This window comes from Zingiber officinale, chromosome 8A (assembly GCF_018446385.1).
Source record: "Zingiber officinale cultivar Zhangliang chromosome 8A, Zo_v1.1, whole genome shotgun sequence".
NCBI classification, from domain to species: domain Eukaryota; kingdom Viridiplantae; phylum Streptophyta; class Magnoliopsida; order Zingiberales; family Zingiberaceae; genus Zingiber; species Zingiber officinale.
Genome location: NC_056000.1, coordinates 18,168,425 through 18,177,453, shown reverse-complemented (window position 1 = coordinate 18,177,453; position 9,029 = coordinate 18,168,425).

The following is a 9,029-nucleotide window of genomic DNA, read 5'->3' as shown; positions in this document are numbered from 1 at the left end:
ACAGCTTATAAGCTGTCAAAATAAGCTGTTTTAGAGCTTATAAGCTGTTTTTAAAAAAGTATGGAAGAGCCTACTTTTTTAAAAAAGATCTTATTTTAATAATTTGTTTCTCTAAAATATCCTTATATAATTTCATAAATCCCCATCTTATCCTCGATAAATTTTTATAAGCTTAATATCTTTTTATCTCCATCGACTTTTCTTCCAACGTTGTATCATCTTCTCCACCAACGCCTCTTTCTAATTTTCTCTCCCCCGATGCAGAAATTCGCCCAAAACCCTCTATTAATAAAAATATCAAAACTCTCTATTAATAGTGATCCGGCGGTAAGAATGGGGGACCCACTTCCTGAAGGGTCCCAGCCTGAGGACGGATGGAGGGCTAACTAAGTGGGTAATGGCCGCGTCAAGCAGTTGAGTAGGTCCGAGCGGAGCCAGAGATAACCCAGCCATAGGCTTGGGTTTCCGACGCCAAGGCGGGAGGACTGAATGGCCGAGCGGGTGTCTGCCCGGCTGGAACCGAAGGGCCGAGCGGGTGGTCCGTTCGGCCAGGATAAGGGCGAGGATACAAAGGTTAGCCGAGCGGCCTATTCGTTCGGCTAAGGATATGGGATGTCAGCAAAGGCAAGTCTGATGATTATGCCGTACACAAGATTTCACGATAAAGGATCTTGCTGTCACATCATGGAGAGGTTGATACAGTAGCGGTATGGCCTTATGGATGTCCTTCTGACAGACTCATACCTGGGCATGGTCGAAAGCAGGTGATTGCTTTGATTGGCGCGCCCAGGCTCCCTCGAGAGGTCTATATAAGGTCTCCATTTCTTCACCGGAGGTACGCTGGTCTGAATCTCGGAGGCCACCTCTTTGTTATTCCTCGCCTGACTTGAGCGTCGGAGGGCCGTCGCCGGGACACCCCTCCCGGCCCGGTTTTGTTGCAGGTTCGCCGGAGCACTCGAGGATCCAGCAGGGAGCGCCACATCCCCAGCGTTCGTTGACCCCTGGTTCGGACAGGATCAATTTGGCGCCGTCTGTGGGAACGCTCCTGCATCCGAACGGGAACAATGGACGAGGCTGGACGGCAACACACGGTGACGCTTTCCATGGAAGAACTCGACGCTCTGGTCGAGATAAGGGCCGCCAAACTTGTGGAGCAAAAACAGAAAGCAGCAGCCGAGCGGCCGGAGCAACAAGCAACGTCTGCGTCGGGTGGCCGAGCGGAAGCACCTCCAGCCACCGTCGCATTCCATCGAGCCTTATTTCGCACCCCTGAAGCCATACCAGCTCGAAGAGATAGAAGATCTTCTTCAGACGAGATGCCTAGACGAGATGACAGAAAGGGGAAAGCCCCCCGAGCGGACTCATCTCCCGAGCGGATAAATCGTCAATTTTCGGAGGCTATTCTACGAGACCCTCTGCCCAAGCATTACGTGCCTCCGACGATCGGCGAGTATAATGGAACAACAGACCCGGATGATCATCTGGGTAAGTTTGATAACACAGCTACGCTCCATCAATACACAGATGGAGTAAAATGCCGAGTTTTTCTTACCACTCTCTCGGGATCGGCTCAACGGTGGTTTCGGAGGCTGCCAGACGGATCTATCACCAGCTTCAAAGACTTCCGAACGGCTTTCCTCCACCACTTTGCAAGCAGTCGGCGATATCAAAAAACTAGCGTTAGTCTGTTCACTATCAAGCAAGAAGCCCGTGAATCGCTCCGAGCATATATCCAGCGATTCAACCAAGTGGCGATGAATATTCCAACGGCCACATCGGAGACCATGATGAATGCCTTCACACAAGGCCTAGTGGATGGGGACTTCTTCCGGTCGCTCATCCGAAAGCCGCCCCGAGATTATGATCACATGCTACAACGGGCCAACGAATACATAAACGTGGAAGAAGCGCAAGCCGCCCGGAAAAAGGAAACTCCAACCGAGCGGGCACCTATTCATGCCGAACGGAAACAGCACGCCGCTCATCAGCCGCCCAGAGGACCGAGGGCCGAAGCAATCCGATCCCCCCACGCCAGATCACACGTACAAGAGGTGGCTGCCGCTTGGCCCAAGCCAAAGAAGAGATGGACCCCTATGTTCTGCTCCTTCCACCGGACGGATACGCACAATACGAGGGATTGTCGAAATCTTCCCTTCGTGGCTAATCCCGTTCCCAGGAATGCCGAACGACGGTCTCCTCCCATCGACAGAAGACAAAGGACCCATGAAGCCGACCGGACCCGCGCCGAGAGGCGACATCAACAGACGCCCGATCGGCACCGATCTCCAAGACAGGAGAATCGTCGGGCGTCCAGAGAACGGTCCAGACCGTCCACTCGGGAAGAGGAAAACAGGAGCAATACTTCCCGGGGCGAGATCAACGTTATTGCTGGTGGGTCGACCGGAGGAGACTCCAACCGAGCCAGAAAGGCGGGCGTCCGGCAGCTCCAGATCCACGCAGTCGGTTACAGCCAAGAGCGGGCAAGTGGACCCGAAATTACTTTCGGGCCCGGGGACTTAGAAAGAGTTGAAGTGCCCCACGACGACGCTCTGCTCATTAAAGCGGTAATAGCAAATTACACTATTCACCGCTGATTTGTTGACACAGGGAGTTCGGTCAACATCATGTTCAAGAAGGAGTTTGACCAGCTGCAAATTGATCGAGCCGAGCTGTTTCCCATGACAACCCCTCTCTACGGGTTTACTGGTAACGAAGTTCAGCCGGTCGGGCAGATCCGGCTGGCTACCTCGCTGGGAGAGGAGCCGCTCAGGAGGACCAGGACAATAAATTTCGTGGTGGTCGACTCTCCCTCGTCCTACAATGTCATTTTGGGACGACCGGCGCTCGGCGAATTCCGAGCGGTCGTCTCAACCTTCCACCAGAAGATGAAGTTCCCCGTCGAAGACAAGGTGGGATAAGTACGGGGAGATCAGTTAGCAACTCGACGATGCTACATCGAGATGGTCCGAGCAGAATCCAACTCCGCTCGGAAGGCGCCTCGAATCGAGGTAAATGCCATCACTGAAAAGCCACCCTCTTTAATTTATGAAGAAAAAAAGGAAGTGCAGATTCACCCGACCCGATCGGAGGCCACGACTTTTGTTGCCTCTGATCTGGAGGATAAGCAGAAGGAGGAGCTGATCCAATGCCTCCGACGAAATCATGATGCATTCGTCTGGTCGACACATGAGTTGCCCGGAATTTCGCCGAGCATAGCGCAGCATGAGTTGCATGTCCGACCGGACGCTCGGCCGATAAAGCAGAGAAAAAGAGATTTTAGTGCCGAGCAGAACTCCATCATCCGGGTGGAGGTCGAGAAGCTTCTGGAAGCCGGCCATATACGAGAAGTACAGTTTCCGAGTTGGTTGGCTAACGTAGTATTAGTCTCCAAGCCGGGTGGCAAGTGGAGAGTCTGCATTGATTTTCGGGACTTGAACAAAGCATGCCCCAAGGACTTTTATCCTCTGCCCCAGATAGATCAGCTGGTGGACTCTACGACCGGCTGCGAATTAATTTGTATCTTCGATGCCTACCAAGGCTATCATCAAGTGCCGCTCGCCCGGGAAGATCAAGAAAAAGTAAGCTTCGTAACGGCCGATGGCACATATTGCTATAATGTGATGCCGTTCGGATTGAAGAATGCCGGGGCCACCTATCAACGATTGATGAACAAAGTGTTCAGGGAGCAGATCGGGCGGAATCTGGATGACATTCTTATCAAATCCGCCCGAGCGGCCGATCTCTTCAAGGACATGGAAGAAACCTTCCTAACGCTACGCAAATATGGAGTCAAGCTAAATCCCCAGAAGTGCCTGTTCGGAGCAAAAGGAGGGCGTTTCTTGGGGTATATAGTGACCGAGCGGGGAATTGAAGCTAATCCCAGCAAGGTGAAAGCTCTACAAGACATGCCGCCTCCAAGAAATACAAGGGAAGTGCATCGTTTGACCGGTCGGATAACCGCATTGTCCCGATTCATCTCCAAAACTGCCGACCGGAGCCTCCCTTTCTTCAAAATTTTGCTCAAGGCCATTAAATTTCACTGGGACGAGGAATGCGACCGAGCATTCGAAGAATTGAAGACATATCTTAATTCTCTGCCTATACTAGCCAAGCCGATCGGGGGTGAGTCACTTTATATTTATCTGTCTTCAACTGAACATGTTGTAGGCTCGACACTTGTAAGGTCCAGCGGCGAGGAACAGCCGGTGTATTTTCTGAGCCACATTTTAAAAGATGCCGAATCTCGTTACACTGGGCTCGAGAAGTTGGCCTTTGCTTTGGTTCTAGCCGCTCGGCGCCTTCGACCATATTTCTTGGCTCACACCATCATTGTCCGGACGAACAGTCCACTAGGAAGAGTACTGTTGAATCCAGAAGCGTCCGGACGGCTCATCAAGTGGATGACAGAACTAAGTGAATTTGACATCCAATACCAGCCCCGCTCGGCGATCAAAGCACAATCCTTGGCTGATTTTGTGACCGAAGTGCAAAGGCCAGAGCCAGAAGCTATGTGGAAAATATATGTGGATGAGTCTTCCACTCAGCTCGGAAGTGGGATTGGAATATTGCTGCTATCACCCCAAGAAGAAAAGATGCACCTATCCGTCCGGCTGGACTACAAAGCCACCAACAATGAAGCAGAGTATGAGGCCCTCATAGCCGGATTGCAGGCAGCACGGCATGTGGGAGCCGGTCGGGTGACTCTCTATTCGGATTCACAGTTGGCCGCTCAGCAACTTTCTGGCACCTTTGAGATCAACAGCGTTCGGCTTAAACTCTACGTTGAGGCCTTTGAAAAACTTAAAGCTACTTTCCGAGAGGTTCTTATTCAGAAGATTCCCCGAACGGAGAACCAGGCAGCCGATGAGTTGGCCAAACTAGCAAGTTCTATAACGCCGGTCGCCATTCAGCAACCAGTTGAAAAAGTACTGCTGGTGGCGCACGTCGACCGGATGGAAAGCCTTACATTTCCAAGCGATTGGCGGGCACCCATCATAGAGTTCCTCCGCTCGGGAGCCACATCAGCCGACCGGAATGAAGCCCGGTTGCTAAGGAGGAGGGCCGGTCGGTTCGCACTCATCAGCGATCAGCTTTACAAGAAAGCTTTCTCGCGCCCGTTATTGAAATGCGTGAGCTCAGAGGACTCGGTTTACATCCTCCAGGAAGTGCATCAAGGATCATGCGGGGGGCATCCGGGCGGACGCTCGTTAGCCAAGAAGATCCTCCTGGTCGGGTATTTTTGGCCAACTTTGCAAGCAGACGCCGCTCGGATAGTATCTACATGCCTTTCATGCCAGAAATATCACAACGTCTCCCACCGACCGGCCGAAGAAATGAAGGCATCCACCATTTCATGCCCGTTCGATCAATGGGGAATGGATATTGTCGGTCCATTTCCGATGGCGACCGGGCAGAGGAAATTTTTGCTAGTGGTCGTCGACTATTTTTCCAAGTGGGTGGAAGCCGAACCGCTGGCGAAGATCACCGAGCAGATGGTCAAAAAATTCATCTGGCAACACATCATCTGTCGGTTCGGCATCCCTCGCCGATTGGTTTCCGACAACGGGCGGCAATTCACAGGGAAGGTGCTAGAAGATTGGTGCAAAAGCTACGGCATCGAGCAACACTTCACGTCCGTGGCTTACCCCCAAAGCAACGGTCAAGTCGAAGTAGCCAATCGGGAAATTCTCCGTATTCTGCGCGCTCGGCTCGACCACTTGGGAGGAAGTTGGCCGGATGAAGTGCTGGGCGTTTTATGGGCCATCCGAACGACTCCTAAGGAAGGAACGGGCGTCACACCTTTTCATCTAGTGTACGGCGGCGAAGCGGTCATTCCGGTGGAAGTCGGCGTCGAGTCCGTCCGGGTCCAATGTTACGATGAAGGCAACGCCGAGCGGAGGAACATGGAGCTAGATTTGGTTGATGAGGAGCGGGACAAGGCATCCGTTCGGCTGATGGCGTACCGTCAACGGATGAAGCAAAATTACAACCGGCGCGTCATTCCCAGATCATTCCAGGTCGGCGATCTTGTTTGGAAGAAAGTCAAGCCGGTCGGCGACGTCGGCAAGCTTGAAGCTCCGTGGGCAGGCCCCTTCAAAATCATCGAAAAGCTCCGCTCGGGCGCGTATTATTTGGAGGATGAGGACTGTCGGCAGCTAGATAGGCCGTGGAGCGCGAACCACCTCCAGCCTTACCGGGCGAGGTGAAAGGTGTGCCAATGTAAATCATCCTGTGTACTTTTTTCGACTGAATACTTGAAATGCAGAAATGAAAAATCAAGAGAACAAATATAAGGCACCGTCAACGAAAAAACGAAGGCCCCGAGCCGCTCGGCGGGAGGTAAATTATTTATGCAAAATGCTCAAAAAAGAAGGCCCTCGAGCCGATCGGCCAGGAGGTGTATATATTTACTCGTAAGCGAATGACCCGTGCTGTTCGGCCGGACATAAATATTGTTCTAGCGCGGGATATGATACGAAGGCCAAGGTCGCTCGACCTGGCAAGGAGTTAGCCTCGAAAGGCCGACGAGTCCCGTCGTTAAAGATCGAGAGCCGCGCCGACCGGCTATAAATATCCGCGCCGTCTAGCCCAAACCGTAGAGACGAGCCGGCGTCTATAAACTCTCCGAGCGGAAGACCGTCTAGCCCAGACGTTAAACCGTAGAGACGAGTCGGCGTCTATAAACTCTCCGAGTGGAAGACCGTCTAGCCCAGAGTTAAACCGTAGAGACGAGCCGACGTCTATAAACTCTCCGAGCGGAAGACCGTCTAGCCCAGACGTTAAACCGTAGAGACGAGCCGGCGTCTATAAACTCTCCGAGCGGAAGACCGTCTAGCCCAGACGTTAAACCGTAGAGACGAGCCGGCGTCTATAAATCCCCGAGCAGAAGACCGACGACCGACGAGCTCCGTCATTAAAGATCGAGAGTCGCGCCGACCGGCTATAAATATCCGCGCCGACGAGCTCCGTCGTTAAAGATCGAGAGCCGCGCCGACCGGCTATAAATATCCGCGCCGACGAGCTCCGTCGTTAAAGATCGAGAGCCGCGCCGACCGGCTATAAATATCCGCGCCGACGAGCTCCGTCGTTAAAGATCGAGAGCCGCGCCGACGAGCTCCGTCGTTAAAAATCGAGAGCCGCGCCGACCGGCTATAAATATCCGCGCCGACGAGCTCCGTCGTTAAAGATCGAGAGCCACGCCGACCGGCTATAAATATCCGCGCCATCGAGCTCCGACGTTAAAGATCGAGAGTCGAACCCGCGACTGTGAGCTTACTGGACGAAACTAAGGACGCCAAATAACGAGCGTTCGCAAGTACTAAATTGATTAAGTCCGATCGGCCATCAGTTTGCCAATACTTCGCATTCACTGAATGCAAACAGCATAGCCAAGCGCTAAACGATTTCGAGGAAAACAAGTCAACTGATTAACCTGATCGGTCGTCTAGTGGGGAACACGTGGAGCTTAACTGACTCTACGGATAAGCGCCAAGACATCCAAAACGAAGAGCCGAGCGGCTGAATTTGGCATAAGGGCCGGACGGCTCAAGGGATATTATAAGCGACGGTAAGGCGACGACCGCCCGCTCGGACACATAGTCCAGTCAGTCGGACTCACTGCCTCCTTCGACTAGACTTGAAGGGGAGGCAAGTGATCCGACGGTAAGAATGGGGGACCCACTTCTGAAGGGTCCCAGCCTGAGGACGGATGGAGGGCTGACTAAGCGGGTAATGGTCGCGTCAAGCAGTTGAGCAGGTCCGAGCGGAGCCAGAGATAACCCAGCCATAGGCTTGGGTTTCTGACGCCAAGGCGGGAGGACTGAATGGCCGAGCGGGTGTCTGCCCGGCCGAGCGGGTGGTCCGTTCGGCCAGGATAAGGGCGAGGATACAAAGGTTAGCCGAGCGGCCTATTCGTTCGGCTCAGGATATGAGATGTCAGCAAAGGCAAGTCTGATGATTATGCCGTACACAAGATTTCACGATAAAGGATCTTGCCGTCACATCATGGAGAGGTTGATACAGTAGCGGTATGGCCTTATGGATGCCCTTCTGACAGACCCATACCTGGGCATGGTCGAAATCAGGTGATTGCTTTGATTGGCGCGCCCAGGCTCCCTCGAGAGGTCTATATAAGGTCTCCATTTCTTCACCGGAGGTACGCTGGTCTGAATCTCGGAGGCCACCTCTTTGTTATTCCTCGCCTGACTTGAGCGTCGGAGGGCCGTCGCCGGGACACCCCTCCCGGCCCGGTTTTGTTGCAGGTTCGCCGGAGCACTCGAGGATCCAGCAGGGAGCGCCACATCCCCAGCGTTCGTTGACCCCTGGTTCGGACAGGATCAAATAGTATTATACCCTTTTTGGTAATTTTATTAATAAAAAGATCTTATAATACCAAACACATCAATATCTTTAAGTTGATTGTAATAAGTTCACCCAAACACTTTAACAACTTATTTTTAAAATAAGACCTAACAACTTATAAGCTCCTAAAACAACTTATAAGTTGTACGAGCTTATAAGCTGTTTTTAATAAGTTTAGCCAAACACCCTCTTAGTAGGTGGGATCTATAAATATTTAGTTGAGAGGATATTTGATTGTGAGATTTGAGATATTTGAGGAGTGAGATATTTAATTGATGATGTGAACATGGAGACCACAAATATTTAGGAGAAATGTTTACAGGATCATAAATCAAAAAGTAACTTTATATTAAGTCCTACTAATTTACATAATTATCTATATTTCCTGTTTATTATCTTTATTTGTAATATTCATTTATATAGTATCATAAATATATATTTATAATATGCATATTAATTAATTTATTAATAATATATATTATTTTTATTTAATAACTTTTAATACATTATTAATTTAATAATTAATATATAATAGTTAACTTAACTTTAATAATTTTTTTTTAAAAAAAAATAAAAATAACAAAAATGAAGTGGGCTTTAGCTAAAAATCTACTAACCTGGTAATGCTACTGGTTCATAAGGATTTTGTGAACCTCATTGTCGTTTCT